Here is a 17,971-nt window from a genome sequence, read left to right as displayed (position 1 = left end):
ATAATTGATCAACTAATTACACTAGAGGAATATCCGCCGTGTCACACACGATTAATCACGTGGACATCGGCGGCGTGAACCGTCACTGCACTGCACTATCACATGTGATTTGTTTACCGCACGATTATCGGGATCGGGTGGGATATGGGTGTCGGAAGGCGGTCGGGCCGCCACGCGCGGCCGACTGTGTCGTATGGCCGATAGAGTCGCATGAAGTGCTGAGGACGCGGCCGCCTGGGCCTCTGGTAGCCGATGCACTGGTGCGCGCGCCGCCATCGACGCCGCCCGCTCGATATCGAAGCGCCGCGCCCCTCGTCAACGATGTATACCACCTGTGCGCTCCGTCACAACACCACGCCATGATCTTTCGCAGCCGACACCAACGATCTTATCCCTAGCAGAGTATTCGTGACCTAACGTATAAGATGCTTAGTGTATTTGCGTTGAGTGATGCGATTATACCAGGGTTCAATTACCGAAGGCGGGTACCAATTTTTATAAAAAAATTACCTAATTTGCGTGTGCTCACCAACGTCTTCTAAGGAGTAATTTCGCTTTGTAGATATCGAAACCGCAAAAAATAAAAGTTTGCGTAAACAATGGTAAAGCGTGTAGCCACTTCCATGCTTTTTGTTCCTGCCATGAAGCAGTCATTCCTTCCAATTTTATATCATATAACACCATTTTAATTTGCTTACGTATATGTAGGTAGACAAAAAAAAAACAATAACCCATCCCACGCTTTTACCGGTTTGAAAGATCTTAATTCCCCTGGGCACCGCAATTTGTAATAAAAACATTATCTCAACTACTAATGTTTTTCATGATAAACTTTACATAGTATAATTGAAATGCCTTGTAGAACAAAATCCGACTTAGCCTGCCTCGAATTACGGCGTAGCGCAAAATCCTCAGTTTATCAGACTACGTTCCTCCTCGGCGGTGCTTAAAACATAAACTATAGTTCACACAGCTTAAATTAGGGCGGATTCCGCAAAACTGTAATAACAGCGTTTATGTATAACAATATTTTACACTTGCGCACAGATAACATCTAAAGTTAAGGTCACGTAGCGCCGGGGCCCTCGCTTTGAACGCAAACACTTCGAAGCTGTTTATCTTGTTCATAACATGATAACACCCGAAAAGACTTAGGCACTTGCCGACACAGGTATAAAATGAAATGAAACCTGAAATGTTAGCCGAGAGAAGAATTTTATAGTTTTATTACCACTGAAGAGGAGTGCATCTACAGTTATGAAGATTATATCGAAATTTATTTTTCTCGTGTGGATTTTCTAGTGTTTTATTTAGTTACTTTGCTTTTAATGTCTTGAGTGGCCAGTTTCTTTTATATGGTGCTTTCATGAGATTTATTCTCTAATAATGAACGAGAGAGATAAATATACTTTTCTCTTGTTCACTTTTAAATATTTGAATAAAAATTGTGTATACGACTACTAAATCAGACGTCGAACATTACAAGCAAGCATGTACCACTAATAAAATGCGATCTTAATTCACGTGCGGTCACCCCACACCCACATAAACTCTCTCCAACTAATACAATCCCACTTTTGCAGGATAGCCTTCGAAGTGACATGTAAGGAATTTAGATCTGCACGACGACTTAGATTTAAACCTAGTACATAAGTAAACTAGATTACTAAGTAGCTGAGCGAACACTTCTTCGAGAAAGTGGCACGGCATGATAACCCTCTTAACGTAGCCGCCGCAAATTACATCCCGGACCCCGGACGATGGAGCAACAAACAACCGCCGTCGCCCTAAACATATCTTTCCGGGTCCTCTCGATCTACTCTCGACGCTTTAGGCATTTCAAGCATCGGCTATGTACCGTTCGCGTAAAACTCGTCAAATGTCCGACGTGTAACTTAACCCGTACTGAACTACTCGCCGGATCTTCTCAGTTAGTGGCGATTGCGATCTGATGGTGGATTCAGCGAAGTACTGTTCTTGCTTGGGCAGATGTTAGCAAATCCTTTCAATCTAAGCTAAGGTAGTTCTCCTTCAGCCACGCTGAAGCCAAAATAGCCTTTCGAGGCCACTGGCAGATAGATAGGCCAAGAAAAAAGGTCACATTTCGTAGTGACTTCCTCGGTATAAAATGTACGTACCTATTTGTTGTGGTTTAATACTATGACAAAAAATACCAAAACAAATAATTATACCAATCTTATACCTTTAAACGAGCAATTCTTGTATATATATATAATCTGAATCTCGGAAACGGCTCCAACGATTTTCATAAAATACAGGGGATTTCGGGGGTGATAAATCGATCTAGCTACGATTTATTTTCAGAAAATGTTGTTTTTTTCGTGTTTTCAAAAATCAACTTTATCGATAATCAACATTATGACTCTTCCCGACATCTATTGGCGAATAATAATACTATTTTCCTTAATTGAGAGCAACTAACTGCTAAAATATCTGCTTAAAGACACAATAAGATGGTGTTATTAAAAAAAATACCGAGCAAAGCTCGGTCATCATCTAGTCATAATAATCTGATGCGTGGCTTAGGAACGTATAGGACGAATATACAAAGAAAAAATATTTTTTAATAATTTTGTTATATTTCTTGCGTGATAACTATAATTATAAATTAAAAACCGTCTTGCATCAGACATGAACAATGAAGCCAAAGGCGCCTGTCTATCAGTGACACAATAAATAGGGCATCGAACTCTTATCCGGATTAAAGAAAACGTCGGAGTGGCTTTACTCTAAGACCGGCCTAGATAGTTTTAAAATAGACTTCTGGCTTCCGACGTTGTGAAAAGTTTGAAACAGATATCTTTTCAGGGCATAGCTCTATCCTGGGACTTAATCGAATCCCATTTTGAATTTTAGACGCTATCGATTTGAGCTGGATTTCTTTTCATTCTGTTTTACTGGTGGTACTGTATATGGAGCGCCGAAAAATTGTTTGTAGCGGTTTCCATCTTTGTTGTTTCCGCCACAAAATTCGTCCATATGCGTTCGATTAATAAAACAAATAAACAATAGCTAACCCGATGGACGTCCTGTCTAAAGTTCAATATATTTAATTTGTTTTTTGAATGAAATCAATTTCATATGTAAATTTATGGATTTATCAATCAAACTTCAATCTTATTATTCGAATTGTAAAATTATCTGAATTGAATGTTGTGTGTACCTTAACTGACAATAAAACAGAAATATATATAGGTATTTTTCTTTAAATATTTTCGTTATGCGCCCTCTTGATTTACTATAACTAAATAAACGAGACTTCGTGACCTGAACAATAACATGGCTGGTGTAAAGGTATTTATCCGTAGCGACTAGTAGCGACAGGTACCATTTTGTTTTTTTACAAAAATACGTACTTAGCACGTCTTTGCGTATCTCTTCTACAATGAAAGGTATAAATAACGTCGTGTTTTAAAAATCAATGCTGCTAAATTTAATAATTTGTGTAATCACTGGTGGTATTTGCATGATATGTAATTATGTAAAAAATATTATAAACATTCACGGTACCACAATCATGTCCAGTCCTGCAGCTAAGCTGTGATGCATTCGGGTCTGAAGATTAAGAAAATCGTTCTACAATACAATTCCAAAACACAATAGTGAAATGTCGATACTTAACAACTTAGTCGTCCATGAGCACGAAAACTGTATAGTATTTTGAATGTCAGAAATAATATAATGTCCATTAAAAAAACGCGAGATAAAGCCATCAAAGTATTTTTTTATTACGTCTATGATTCTCGAAAACCGAAGAAAATACTACAATGCAATTTAATATTCGAATTCGGATCTCGAGGTGAATGGCGACATGCATATTATGATTTATTTGAGACCCAGTAAGCCAGCATGATCCATCTAAAGCCATAAGGGGTGTTTTTTATTTCTTTATTTACCATATACGCAGACGACGAGCAATCGATCCACTTCATGGTGAGTGGTTACCATCGCTCATGGATATCAGTAATGGCCTATATATTACTAATACTCTATTCATGCTTATCAACCATTGTTAATGTATTGATCATTAAACAAAAAAAATCGATACGTACTCCAAGTGAACAAGAAACATTCGAGAACATTGGAGGACATTCGAACAAGCGGTACTGCTAAAAAAAATATTACCACTCTATCCAAACACTCGTAAATAGTTATTACAAGGCTACCACCCCACCTTTATGACCGTTTAAGCCTGCTCTACTGGTATAACGATATTCGATATTTAGGTAAACGGCAACGATCGGAACAAAAGGTCGTAAATCATATCGTATCTCGAAATAATCGTTAACACGTCGTCGATTTTGCTTTAAGCACTTTCGTAAAAAAAGCACAGTACGTATGTTTATAGCTTTTTAGTATTTAAATGTAAAGTAATTTATATTAACCGACTTTTTAATATACAAAAGTGTGCAATGGTTAAAGTGGTTGATAAATTTATTAAAAGCTACACATGAATTCGTTTCAAAATAATAGGCCTACCCAAAAACTTGTTCCTTTAAGATACTGATCATTTGAAAGGTCATTTATTTTTATTCGTTTTTCAAACGAATTTTATTATAAAAGTAAGGAATTCTATTTTCAAATCCAGTTATTATTTATTGATTATTGTTTTGTTATCATTACATTTGTATCTTTTTCATCAATATGGACACGTGAAAAATAAGTGTAATAATGGAATACGTGTTCCATCGTGGTTGCAATTCCGCACCAACAGCCCACAACATTAATGATGTGTACGAAGTGAAAATAACAAAAGAACGCACAACTCGTTTTTGGTTTGAATGACTTCGAGCTTGAAAGAATGCAGCACGGAAATTTTGATCTAAAAAATGAAACCCATGGTCGCCCGAAAACTAAAATCGACAACGATGAATTAAATGCGATAGTGGAAGCTGACGATACTCAATCTACCGCTGAGTCAGCAGCAGTTTTCAATGTTAGCATCAAAACAAAATTGGCACATTTGCGTCAAATAGGCAAGGTAAAAAAACTTGATAAGTGGGTATAACGACTAGCGCGACGGATGCATTAAGGTATGCCTTGCGTTGCTAAATAGACATAGAAACTGAGGGATTTTTAGATGCATTGTCACTTGCGATGAAAAATGTATCCTTTTTAATAATCGTAATCACGTTCATTAGACCCTGATTTTGCTAAAAATTACTTTTCCTCCTGTGGAAAAAAAAAAAAAACCCCTAAAATGTCATCGCCACTGTTTTGTAGTCTGGTGGCGGTATAATGTGGTACAATACATCACAGTTTCGTACTAATTAGCACCAGCATTACTGCCTATGTGTACTGTGAAGATATGGACACAATGATGGTGAAGCTTGCAAATATCCAGCCCGCCTTTAGCCACGATACGGCACAACAGACAGTCTTTAAGTAAAGTCAAATTAAAGTAAAAACAAAAGTGCTTATTATTTAGGAAATGTGTTTCGAATTTCAAATATTTGTACAACAGACATATAGTTTTTAATTAAATCAACTAACTCGTGACTCGATGATTTTCGTAAACACAAATTATATTAGGTAATATAAATGACTGATTTTAAGGAAACAATGCACGAAATATGAAACTAAATCAGAATAGTACGAGGAGCTATTCAAACAGACAGACCGCATATAGAAACGTAACAGAGTAATGCAATTTCTGTGTACGTGGCGAAAACACGCCACCGGATAAAAAGGGTCAAAATATAAGTAGAATACAGTGCATGAATACGTTTATTTCGGTCCTCGAAACAGACACAGTGGTATCAAATGTGTTTATAAAACACAGTGCGCGTTGTGTTGCTGCAAATTTTGTCGTGCGCAATATAAAATACACAGAATGTAAATTAAAGGCAGAATTCTTTGGGGGTTCGATCATCAAGTTTGAAAGAGTATATGCATTTTTTTAAGAACCATTGAAATTTTAACAAGTTATAAAAACCGTAAAATATTATTTGCATAAGTTTTTTACTTTGCAATATATTTAAATGTTGTAAAAATGAGAAATAAAAGTCTAATATTAACTTACGTGCGTGTAATTGCAAGATTAGATTGAAGTTAAAGCAGACAAGAGCTAGATAGAATAAAATCAAATTCGTTATTGTATTATAAATACTGTTATTTAATAAGTGATTGCAGTTAAGATGCCGTGCTTACCGTTGGGTTGATCATCGCATTTCAATTGCAATACCCAATACCAAGAAGAGGGTAGACAGATATATCTGCTTCTGACATCCTATCCGGACTTTTTGCCGGGAACGCGAGGAGTGAAGTTGTGTGATTTGTTTTATTTTGTCTATTTAGTGTTTCTTCAGGTTTAAATGTGTAATAACGGTGGCTTATTAACTGTTTAATATCTGTGAAAGTGCACAAATGTGGGAACATGAAACAAAGCCGCTGGACGTCACTTCTCGGGATCCTCCAAAAAGTCAAATGAAACAGTCTCAGTAGATGACAACCATTTTACTGAGATTATATTTCATCCCATATCATCTCATCTCATTTCATTTGATTTCATCCCAGTTGATTAATGTCTCAAATTAATCATCTTCATTTCATTTCATCATTTTTCATTAAAATAAGAAAATAAATGAAAATAAGACATGACTTAAAGGTCTTAGTTACAAGGTCATAAAATCCCTAAAAAAAAATTACAGCCTATCCGTAGTTTTATCCTACACGATCGTCGAGAATGTCGAGGTGAGGAACCCCTTAATTTTTTTTTTTGCCGATATGGGTGAACCAGCTCACAGTCCACCTGGTGTTAAGTGATTACTGGAACCCATAGACATCTACAACATAAATGCGCCACCCACCTTGTTATATAAGTTCTAAGGTCTCAGTATAGTTACAACGGCTGCCCCACCCTTCAAACCGAGAGAATACTCTATATAATAGAAGTTAACGCGAAAGTTTAAGACAATTGTACAATAAAAAGGTATCCACTAAAATATTTATGAAACGAAAAAATTTCTAATCTTACTAAATATCTTACGCTATGAAAAATCTTGCACATTTTCATATTTCGAGGTTCGAGACTGGCTAGTTATGAGCGTAAGTGATTCACCGCAAGCCTTTTATGAAAAGATTTGATATATACGAAAGGAGTTAGGTGAGACAGAGAGGAATGTAGCCCCAATCCATCTATTGGCCCCTCGCTCGTTTAATAAATAGTTTAGTAAAAGGCGAAGGTCGTGAATATTTTTTTTTTTTCGAAGGCACTATTTTGGTGTTACATTTTTCGTCTTTTTATTCCTTAAGATGAAACTGAAAAGGAAATGCTCTCCATTACCTTTTTAGCTTCATCAAAAAGGATGCAGAGTCGTTTGGTCGTCGTTTGGGTTCTGAATCTGTACAAAAGTCAAATATTGTATTAAGTTGTCTTGTCACAAAGTTTTATACTAGTAAATAACATAAGCATCCAGACCAATATTGACTAAAGAGACTGAAACAGTCTGAATGAAATTTTCAATAATACATATATAATTAAGCTTCAGTCTAGTATTCCATTTATCATAGTTAATTTTGTCGACAAAATGAAGAGCCTGAATAAAATAATCACTTTTGGACATATTACAGGATCAGCATTAGTTAGACTAGTGGTTTTGTCCTAGTCTAAATTCCAAATTTAAATAATAATAAAATCTCTGTCTTTCCATTTCATGGTAATATCATGATCATCATCATAGGCACGAGATATTCAATAATTCGTATTATAGACCATAAATATTTCAGATAATATAAAATATATATATCCTATATATTATGTCAGAGACGACAAAGATTTGTATAATAAGAGTATCGTAAAATAAGAAATGAATTGTCAGAGCATCAGATTTTAGGCGTACTAGGGTCTAGACTTTACGACGTGGATCCTGGCCAGTTATCTTGAGGATATTTCGGTAAATGGATGACTTACGACGAAGTCTGGCCGGGTTTATCATAGCAATCCCTGAATAAATTCCATATTTTGCGAATTCTTCGAAAAATATATATTACGTTTGAGTGAAAATAAAGTTTTGCATGGTAATAATATCATTATATCACTTTTATTCATACACTAAGGATCTTTAGTAAAGTTTTTTGGTCAGATTCTATGTAATATTATTCAGCGTATCTATTGCGCATACTTCTTTAAACTCAGTAGTACAAGCAGCAGATACCAACCTGAATACCACAGCTGTCTTGTGTACTAGAAAGTCGAGCATACTATAAGTCCGGGTACCCAAAACAATGATGGATCCATTTAGAAAGGTAACACAACCATGCAGGTGAGACGGTGAGACTTCAACATTAGAATTTTTAACAACATATTTATTGATATAATTAAACCTACTTTTTTTTTATTGCTTAGGTGGGCGGACGAGCTCACAGCCCACCTGGTGTTAAGTGGTTACTGGAACCCATAGACATCTAAAAAATGCGTAATGCGTAAATGCGCCACCCACCTTGAGATATAAGTTCTAAGGTCTCAGTATAGTTACAACGGCTGCCCCGCTCTTCAAGCCGAAACGCATTACTGCTTCACGGCAGAAATAGGTAGGGTGGTGGTACCTACCCGCGCGGACTCACAAGAGGTCCTACCACCAGTAATTACGCAAATTAGCGGTAGGCAGCGGCTTGGCTCTGCCCCTGGTATCGCTGAAGTCCATGGGCGACGGTAACCACTCACCATCAGGTGGGCCGTATGCTCGTCTGCCTACAAGGGCAATAAAATAAAAAAAATATATATATATAATTTTGCGGGTTTGATGTTTATTACACGATGTTATTCCTTCACCGCGGAAGTCAATCGTGAACATTTGTTGAGTACGTATTTCATTAGAAAAATTGGTACCCGCCTGAGATTCGAACACCGGTGCATCGCTCAACACGAATGCACCGGACGGACGTCTTATCCCTTAGGCCACAACGACTTCACAACATTCACAACACAACATTCAAATGTCGACGAATCACATCTTAATTGTCCATGACCACGAATACTGTATAGTACTCGAAACTTAGCAATAAAATGAAAACCATAAGTGCGAGACGAAAGCGCAAAAATAGTTTTAATTATTCTATGATTATACCACGGTAAAATACTTCGGTCAGTTTATCGCTAGACCAACGTGGTGATTGTTTCAAAAATTACTGTTTTTTTGTTTATTGCCTTTGAGCATACGGCCTACCTGATGGTACGTGGTTGCTCATGGTCATCAGCAATGATAGGAGCAAAGTTAAGCCGCTGCATATCGCCGAATATTCTCCTCCAGCCTCGTTTGTAGAAAGACATATTTTGTCAAGGCAATTAACGGATTTGTTAGTACAAATATAGTACAAATTAGTACAAATATACTTGATAGCATGACCTATTTAAAAATATCAGAATTGTGTTCATATAACTTATAGTAAAGGAGTACCGCGACTTATGCGGCTTTTAGCGTTGGCTTAAATTAATTCAAATTCCGTTTACTTCCCGCATGAAAAGTGGTTTGCTTTTAGTGGGAACCTCGCTAGTTTTCACTGAAAATGCTTTCAGGTTTTAATAAAGTTACAAACTTGGGTTATGTGCTCAATGCGTTTTCACCTTCGAATTGAAATAATACAATTTTATTTTATCAAAACAACGAGTCAGTACGTCTTAGGAAAATATTTAATTACAATGCTTTCGTTTATTATTCCTCTTTGGTGAAAAATTAATAAAAAGAGAAAGAGAGTCTTGTACAGAGTAACTTGTCAGTCTCGACAACGCTCTCAAAATATTTACAAATTTCCTAAGTTTGGTGATCCGTAGATAGTAATAATTTTTTTAATTATCATTAATATTCGTATAAAAATTTAAACAGTAATAATAATCTGTAAAAAAATTATTTCATTTAATATGTTATTTTATTTCTAAACGCCTCATTTCGACATACCGCCATGATTTAAATTTAAAAAAAAAACTAATTTCCACAGACTAAGTAAAACAAAAAGTTGATTAATGATTCAAAATGTTGATAAATTAAAGCGGAATTGCTTTAATTACGGCTCAAGAAATAGCTACGTCACTATCCCTCGGAGATTTAAAACTACACGAAAGTAAAAAAATGATAAGCACTGAGCTCGTCATTCTGACGACAATATTCACAATAAAACATTGCAGTACGTATTACATTTGCAGTAGGCAACGACTTAATGTGCTCCTAACATTGCTGATGTCCACGAGCAACAGCTACTACTTACTATTAAATAGGCTCGTCTACCTACAAAGTCAATAAAAATAATAATTCAAGGTACAGAATAACCTTAATGGACGATTCCCAATTATTTTTTAAGAGCACCATAAAAAAAACTATACTACATAGAATAACGTTTTTACAACTCTTCATTCAGATAACTATAAGAATTGGGTCATTCTGTTGAACTGACTTTTTCATAAATCCCCCAGTCTGAGTTCCAGTAAATAAAGCTCAAAAGATTAGACCTGAATAGTTCATTCACTGCCGAGAGCAGATGTTAGAGCTAATAAATTACTTGAAAACCGGTTAGTTCGCGATTCCGCCAGCAGGAGAAATGTAGAATCGATTCCCTGGAACAGACACTTGTCTCTTGTAATACGAACTTTAAGCGCCGTTTGAATTTGAATACTTTTTCGATATTACGATTCTAAGCATTTTGAAGGTGGGTAAGCCCACGACCTATCCTGTTAAGTAGTTATCCAAATCATAGACATCACGACGTGAATATCGACACACAATTTTAGACAGTGGTGGTAGGACCTCTTGTGAGTCCAGTCCAGAGTACCACCACCCTGCCTATTTCTGCCGTGAATGCAGTAATACGTTTCGATTTGAAGGGTGGGGCGGCCGTTGTAACTATGCTGAGACCTTAGAACTTATATCTCAAGGTGGGTGGCGCATTTACGCTGTAGATCTCTATGGGCTACAGTAACCACTTAATACTAGGTCGGCTGTGAGATCGTCCACCCATCTAAGCAAAAAAAGACATCAGATAGAGAGAAATAGTCAAATTGTGATAGTCGTGCGAATTCAAAAGAGGCCCTGAGAGAGAGAATTTAAGTATCGTTTCACTCCATCCACTACGAATGAAAGTTCCTAAGTTCGAACGTGAATTAGAGAATATATATTCGTGTCGGTTCTGTTCAAATGCTACAGTGATGCAGTTTTATTTACAGACCATTTAACCAGACTAGACTGAACTACTTTAAAAATATCATGTACGTTGGATGCTTGAATCTAAGTCTAGTTTATTGTTGTTTTGAACTTTCTCATTTAAATCTCTTGTATTCAGTTGAACAGTGTTTCGGTTTGAAGGGTGGGGTAGCCGTTGTACTATAAAACTGAGACTTAGAACTTATGTCTCAAGGTAATAACTAATCAACAAGCCTTTAAAAAAATATGTTCTACTTATATTACTGTCATGTTGTTTAATAAAGTATACATTACTTCAATTTACAGTTCAAAGTTACTGGCCGGTATCTGTAAGTATGGAACTTTTAATGAGGGGCTTTAGTTAGTCTATTTACAACAAAAAGTATAGTTAAATTATTTCGGGGCCACAAAACATATTCAATACACAATGGATACGCGTTTAGGGTCGAAATCCTTGAACCAAATCCGCACAAGTTTTGAGAGATTTAAGTATTACAGTACAATATCGACATTTTCTTTATTTAATTGCTCCAGATTAGCAGAAGCGTGGACGAACCGGTGGATATTAAGTGTTTATTGAAATCCATACGTATCGCAATCAAATCTTAATGATATTGTACAATGGATGTTCTAACTGTTTGTAGAGGCGGTTTGATCTTATATCTTAATTATCTTATTCATGTTTGTAGTTTTTATTTGCTCCCGAAACCTTCTAATAACAGTGAGATCGTTAGATATATTGCCCAAGTAGTGTAATAGAAGGAAACCAAAATGAATCAAGCAGCAATCACCAGCAAACCAGAATTTAGTATATCAGAGAAAAAGAATCTATGAATATCAATCATGCAAGCCGTTACCTTTATACTCAACCACAGAGACTACTCGCGGAAGATTACCGACAAGCAATTCTTATTTTTGTCACTCCCTGTGTCACGCTTCCTGGCAGATACACGAAAACCGTTGTAATTTATCATCAAAGAAACGAGTGACGGCCCTCTACGTTTGAATTTTTCATATTACGTTTCCCCTTTGTGAAATACGTGCTTTTAACTGTAATACTGGATTGTGGAATCAAATTATAAGCAATAATTTGACATATTTCCCGTAACAATCCAATTTATATGTTTTCTTCTTACAAAAATACAATGTCACTTACATATTTTATTTATCTAAGCTATGGATGGCATAAAGACAGTCATCTTTTTTGACAGTACAAAGAAATTTAGAACTGATTCGGCATGAAGGTTCAGCACTAACATGAATAGGCAACGAACTAAGGGCTTACTCTTTTCCAAATGTATAAATTTCGTAACATTATAAAATTAATAAGTATTTTAAAATCAAAGCATTTATTAAGTGTGACTGGAACTAGAAGAAACAGAATCACTTTACCGAACACTTGCAACGGCAGCGGCTTGACTCTGCCCCTGGCATTGCTGAAGTCCATGGGCAACGGTAACCACTCATCATCACGTGGGCCGTATGCTCATCTACCTACAAGGAAAAAAAACACTGTTCTGTGCATTGTTCGCATTGTCGCGGTATAAAAAACAATATCAAACACATGCGGCTTCGTCCACAGAGTCGCTGATGGTTTGAGCCGTCGCCATTACGCCTAATAGCCACGCGAATTCTCAACTACAACTAACTGAACCAACTTTGTGACGCTTTGGTAAACAACTTTACCATATACTTTGCAGGCGGAACGTTTCAATTAGCCACGTAAGCCGGCTACTATCGTTATCTACTATTTGACACTCGGCCCTGTATCGGTGTAAAAGTAAAAAGACAGCGAGGTAGGTAGTGATTCTAAAAAAAAGGAAAAAAGAAAAATTTCGAAGCGTTTCACAATTTCGGTTGCGTGCGAGCTTTCGGTCCGTTTGACTCAGTGTCATTTGTAAGTTCGTTATATTGAACTGTTCGATATATTCCTGGAGCTTAGGTTAGCTATTAGATATGCTATTGAGAACATAATAAGACCTCTGTGAAAGTGAGTTTCTTTGTTAAATATTGATTATTCAAGTCCATCAGCGATGATCTTTTTTAACAATCAATATTCTTCATCAGATCTAACAATTTCGTAAAAATAACTTGAATTCAGTACTTTAGTTGAAAATATCAGAGATATCAAAGTTATAAATGTCAAATTAGTCACAATCTGTTTTTTCTCTTAATTATTCGATACTAAAAAGTGGTTTCGTTATATAATTAATAATAATATTCAAAATCGCTATCGCTTGTGATAAAGCGACTGTATTGCTCCAAATAACAAGGCGAGACAGTCTTGAAGTAATCTCAGATCGATAATGCCCGCATTGAATTAGTAACTTACCGAATACGGAGAGCTGAGATCGGAAACTGATTGTTTCGGGAACGAACCACAACTAATACGGCCTTCGAACTTTGGTCTTCGTGGATTCAAATTAAATATCTTCTAGTATTGTTCGTATTTGTATTCATGCGTGTTTGTTTGTGCCCCGTGTCTTAGTATTCTACCGTGCTTAAAGTGGACTCTTTTTAGCGGCACACTTCGTAGTGCCTCAATAGATAAATAAAATACCTAAGCTTTTGTATAAAATAAACTTAAAACAAACAAAAGGAATCCGTCCGACGGGGGACACGTCAAAGGAAAAACAAAATTGATATTTTTATTTAATTCCGAGCATTTTCATATGTATCTATCTACCTTTTAAACCTTCCCTAAACTTCCAAAAATAATTCAAGACCAAAATTAGTCAAATCGGTCCCGCCGTTCTCGAGTTTTAGCGAGACTAACGAACAGCAATTTTTTTTTTTTATTTTTTTTTTATTGCGTAGATGCGTGGACGAGCTCACAGCCCACCTGATGTTAAGTGGTTACTGGAGCCCATAGACATCTACAACGTAGACGCGCCACCCACCTTGAGATACAAGTTCTAAAATCTCAGTATAGTTACAACGGCTACCCCACCCTTCAAACCGAAACGCATTACTGCTTCACGGCAGAAATAAGCAGGGCGGTGGTACCTATCCGCGCGGACTCACAAGAGGTCCTACCACCAGTAATTACGCAAATTATAATTTTGCGGGTTTGATTTTTATTACACGATGTTATTCCTTCACCGTGGAAGTCAATCGTGAACATTTGTTGAGTACATATTTCATTAGAAAAATTGGTACCCGCCTGCGGGATTCGAACACCGGTGCATCGCTTCAACACGAATGCACCGGACGTCTTATCCTTTAGGCCACGACGACTTATAAATTCATTTATATATATATATATAGATAAATCATAACTATCATAACAAGAAACATGTGTTTACAAACTCGTATATAAATATAATTTGCGTAATTACTGGCAGTAGGACCTCTTAAGAGTCTGCACGGGTAGGCACCACCACCCTACCTATTTTAGCCGTGAAGCAGTAATGCGTTTCGGTTTGAAGGGCGAGGCAGCCGTTGTAACTATACCTGCTGAGACCTTAGAACTCATATCTCAAGGTGGGTGGTGCATTTACGTTGTAGATGTCTATCCTTTCCTTCCTATTCGTACACTCTTGACAGAGTGGTCGTGGTCATGCATCAGTCGGATCCTGCGATACCGATGCTCTCGCGATGCGACGCCATGTGGCACGATGTTTCGCAGAGTGAGAGCAAACATTTATGTTGGAGTGAGTCACAGATTTTATGAGGTCGGTCCATCGTGTTGGAGATCGTCCGCGAGATCTTTTTCCCTCGACTGTAGATGTCTATAGGCACCAGAAACCACTTAACAATAAAAGCAATAAAAAAAGACAACTAGACTGATCATGGAATCAAAGTTTTTTACAAATAGAGTTCACAAATACCTCCATTTGTACTAATCGTATCAGAATAGGGAATCGCGTCGTACGTTTCCAAAAAGAAAAATTATCAACGAAAAAAAAAACCTCTGTTCATTTTTAGTGGGCACGAAAAATCTAACTTGCAAATTCGAGAATCGAATCGAAAAGCTTGCGTTTTGTTTGCGTTCGAAATTCAACTCTGCTATTGACATAACGGTCACACGTTGACCCTCCGTTCAACGTCATTCGATGCGGCTCGCCCCGACCAAAGCAACAAGTACCAATTTTAGAATTAAATAACTTTCCCAAAACACTACCTAGAGAACGTTTATATTTATAGTTCTCGTTAACGTGATTGTAAACACGCGCGGCTTTTATGGCGCTATATCAACGACAAACAGTTGTTCCGGACACATTATAATCGTACACTAAACGTGGAACACAAAGGCTAACAGAACCTTATATAAATATAAATTCGGGTCTGCACTTATGTATGTAATTCTAAGAGAAACCGCATTTAGTTCTCAAAATGTCTGATTTTAAATAAGACCGTCCATAAATTTGTCAACTTATGTATTGTGGTGTATTTTAGGCTAATAACAGCGTTTACGACGAATTATAGGGCTAGGATTGGTCTATGCACCGACAAAGACCACTGGATGGTAAACGACACACGATCCTTTGAAAAATGCACCAACGATCGTTTTGTTTTCCAATTCAACTCGACCCGTCCCTCTCCGTCTTGCTATGTATATTCAAGAGTCTATTATCGCGCAGATGACTTGAAACACAAAAAAATAATCACTTAAGTTAGACCATATATAAATTAGACGATATTCGGAATTGTATTCCGATATTGGTGTTAATTTAAGATGATGAACTGCTGATCATTCTAATGAAATAAGAGGAGCATTGAAATTAAGTATTTTGTCTTTTTTTTTTTTTTTTTTTTTTTTTCCACAGGAGAAAATCGCCGGATCCCCACCCGCGCGGCAGGTGGGGTATGTGGGAGTTGAACCTCACTAAAAACTCCTGCCGCTCACAACCGGCGCCCTACCTCGGACCGGGCCGGAGCCCAGTCGGGGCTATTGAAACGGCGGGACAGGGTTGACGCAGAGCACATTACATCCATCCCACCGTCCCACGGACGCCGGACCGGTGGCCGCCAGCGACACGACCACCGGTTCCCTCGTTCAGCGGGCCGAGAGCCCGCTTTGATGGCGCCGCGTTACACCTTCCCCCAGAGCGGTCGGGGGAACGCGGTCTACCATCACCCGGCTTCCTATTGCGGGTGAGCGTGCAGAGCACGCCACCCCACGTCTGGGTCCCTCCCCGCACAAAACGGGTGGGACCCCTAGCTCTTAGGGGGCCAGGTCACGGATACGACCCTGGTCCCGACCCCAAGTATTTTGTCTTAATCTTAATTCGATCCGTGAAGTTCTCATTCATAGTTGTTCTTGGTCAAAACCTTCATGTATCAAACTGTCGTTTGTTAAATTATATTTCAAAGCTACTACAAAAAATAGCTGCAAGTATAATTGACGCGGTATAATGAATGGTGAGGCTCAGACGAAAATCTACAAATACAATCGACACTTATATTTAAAACTGTACCATTTTAAAAGGATTATTTCGAATGTAAATTCGATTCTATTCAGCTACGATAAAATTAATTCGAATATCGATTGCCGTAATGAAATTCTAAAAATAAGCTTAAACTACTGAAAGCTACAGTTGATGACGTCAACGCCATAGTCATTCAATTTATAAGAACACGTACGTATACTACAATAAAAAAAAAAATTATAAATTATTTAACATACTTTCTGGCCTCGCCAGGTGTGTAGGCGGACTCACGGGGCTCAGTCTGAGAGGTTTTACTAACACGTGTCCAGCAAGAGCAGAGCTACGCTAAATCTACCAATCGGAATCACTGATATTGGTCTAGCAACGTGGACGCACTACAGATCGGTACCTTGTCAACATTTTTGGCTTGAAGTGTTTAAAAATATATTTAATTTTAGCAGCTACTCTAATTGAAAACCGTCTAATAGATACCAGTTAATTTTCACTGGTAAAAACGTTGGTGTATCTCAACAAAAATAATTAGACAATCCGAACAAGAAAGGCAAGACTATATATATACTAGCACGGATATAGTGGCATCGCGTGACCATCTAACGGGTCGCAATCCGCTTGTAATCTGAAGCAATAAACGTTTTACAATCTGTACGAAATAAATTTTTAAGGTGTCTTCATTTTTGTTACAGTACCCAACAAACGAGATAGACAGAATTTAATTTATGTCCAACATTAATTTAGAAAAAAACAACAAAATATTCAGATCTAAGACATCAGTATTAACTGGTTTACACATTGAGATACGAGTTCTAATTTTTTTTTTTATTGTTAAAGGAGCATACGGCCCAACTGATGGTGAGTGGTTACCGTCGCTCATGGACTTCAGCAACGCCAGGGACAGAGCCAAGCCGCTGTCTATCTTTAAGTACTCTCCACAAGGCTCGTTTGAAGAAGGATATATTCAAGCCGCGAGTATAACGCCTGCCCCACCCTTCGAATCGAAACGCATTACGGCTTCGCGGCAGAGATAGGCAGGGTGGTGGTACCTACCCGTGCGGGCTCACATATACTGTACCTGGAGATAATTACTTGGTTTTATCCTTTATTTTTAACTTCCATTGATAAAAAAAGATTATTGTTTACCGAGATTTGAGTAATTAGATATTTTGCGACGGACACTCGAAAATATTCATAAAATATTTCATGTTTTTTTTTGATTTCATACAAATGTGTGTGTTTTGTGGAATGATCTCTTAAATATTACTGATTATTTAATTACTTTTTAATAATGATTCTGTCTGTGGAATCATTGAAAGAAGAATAAAGATTTTAAAAAGTTCAAATACTAAAAATTTTCGAATTTCATTAAGAACCAAATTAATTAAGCAGTAAGAACAAGTAAGATAACAGCTCGGATATCCGGGTGCTCGC

General features: G+C 37.2%; 1 protein-coding gene across 6 annotated transcripts in view; it reads right to left on the bottom strand.

Annotated features, from left to right (window-relative positions):
* The window catches only part of unc-13 (protein unc13 homolog), a 79,118-nt gene extending 78,661 nt beyond the window's left edge, over positions 1–457 (bottom strand). For 3 of the 6 annotated variants that reach the window (XM_028181462.2, XM_028181466.2, XM_028181465.2), the window contains exon 1: positions 21–457. The gene's annotated coding sequence lies outside the window, so the exon portion shown is untranslated. The remainder of the gene's footprint in view (positions 1–20) is intronic. The other 3 variants (XM_089736379.1, XM_028181469.2, XM_089736378.1) reach the window with 2 other exon arrangements.
* Between the last annotated feature and the right edge of the window lie 17,514 nt (positions 458–17,971).

This window comes from Bombyx mandarina, chromosome 21, assembly GCF_030267445.1.
Source record: "Bombyx mandarina strain Sakado chromosome 21, ASM3026744v2".
Lineage (NCBI taxonomy): Eukaryota > Metazoa > Arthropoda > Insecta > Lepidoptera > Bombycidae > Bombyx > Bombyx mandarina.
Note: the sequence above shows the minus strand (reverse complement) of the source record. Positions and strands in the feature narration are given on the sequence as shown.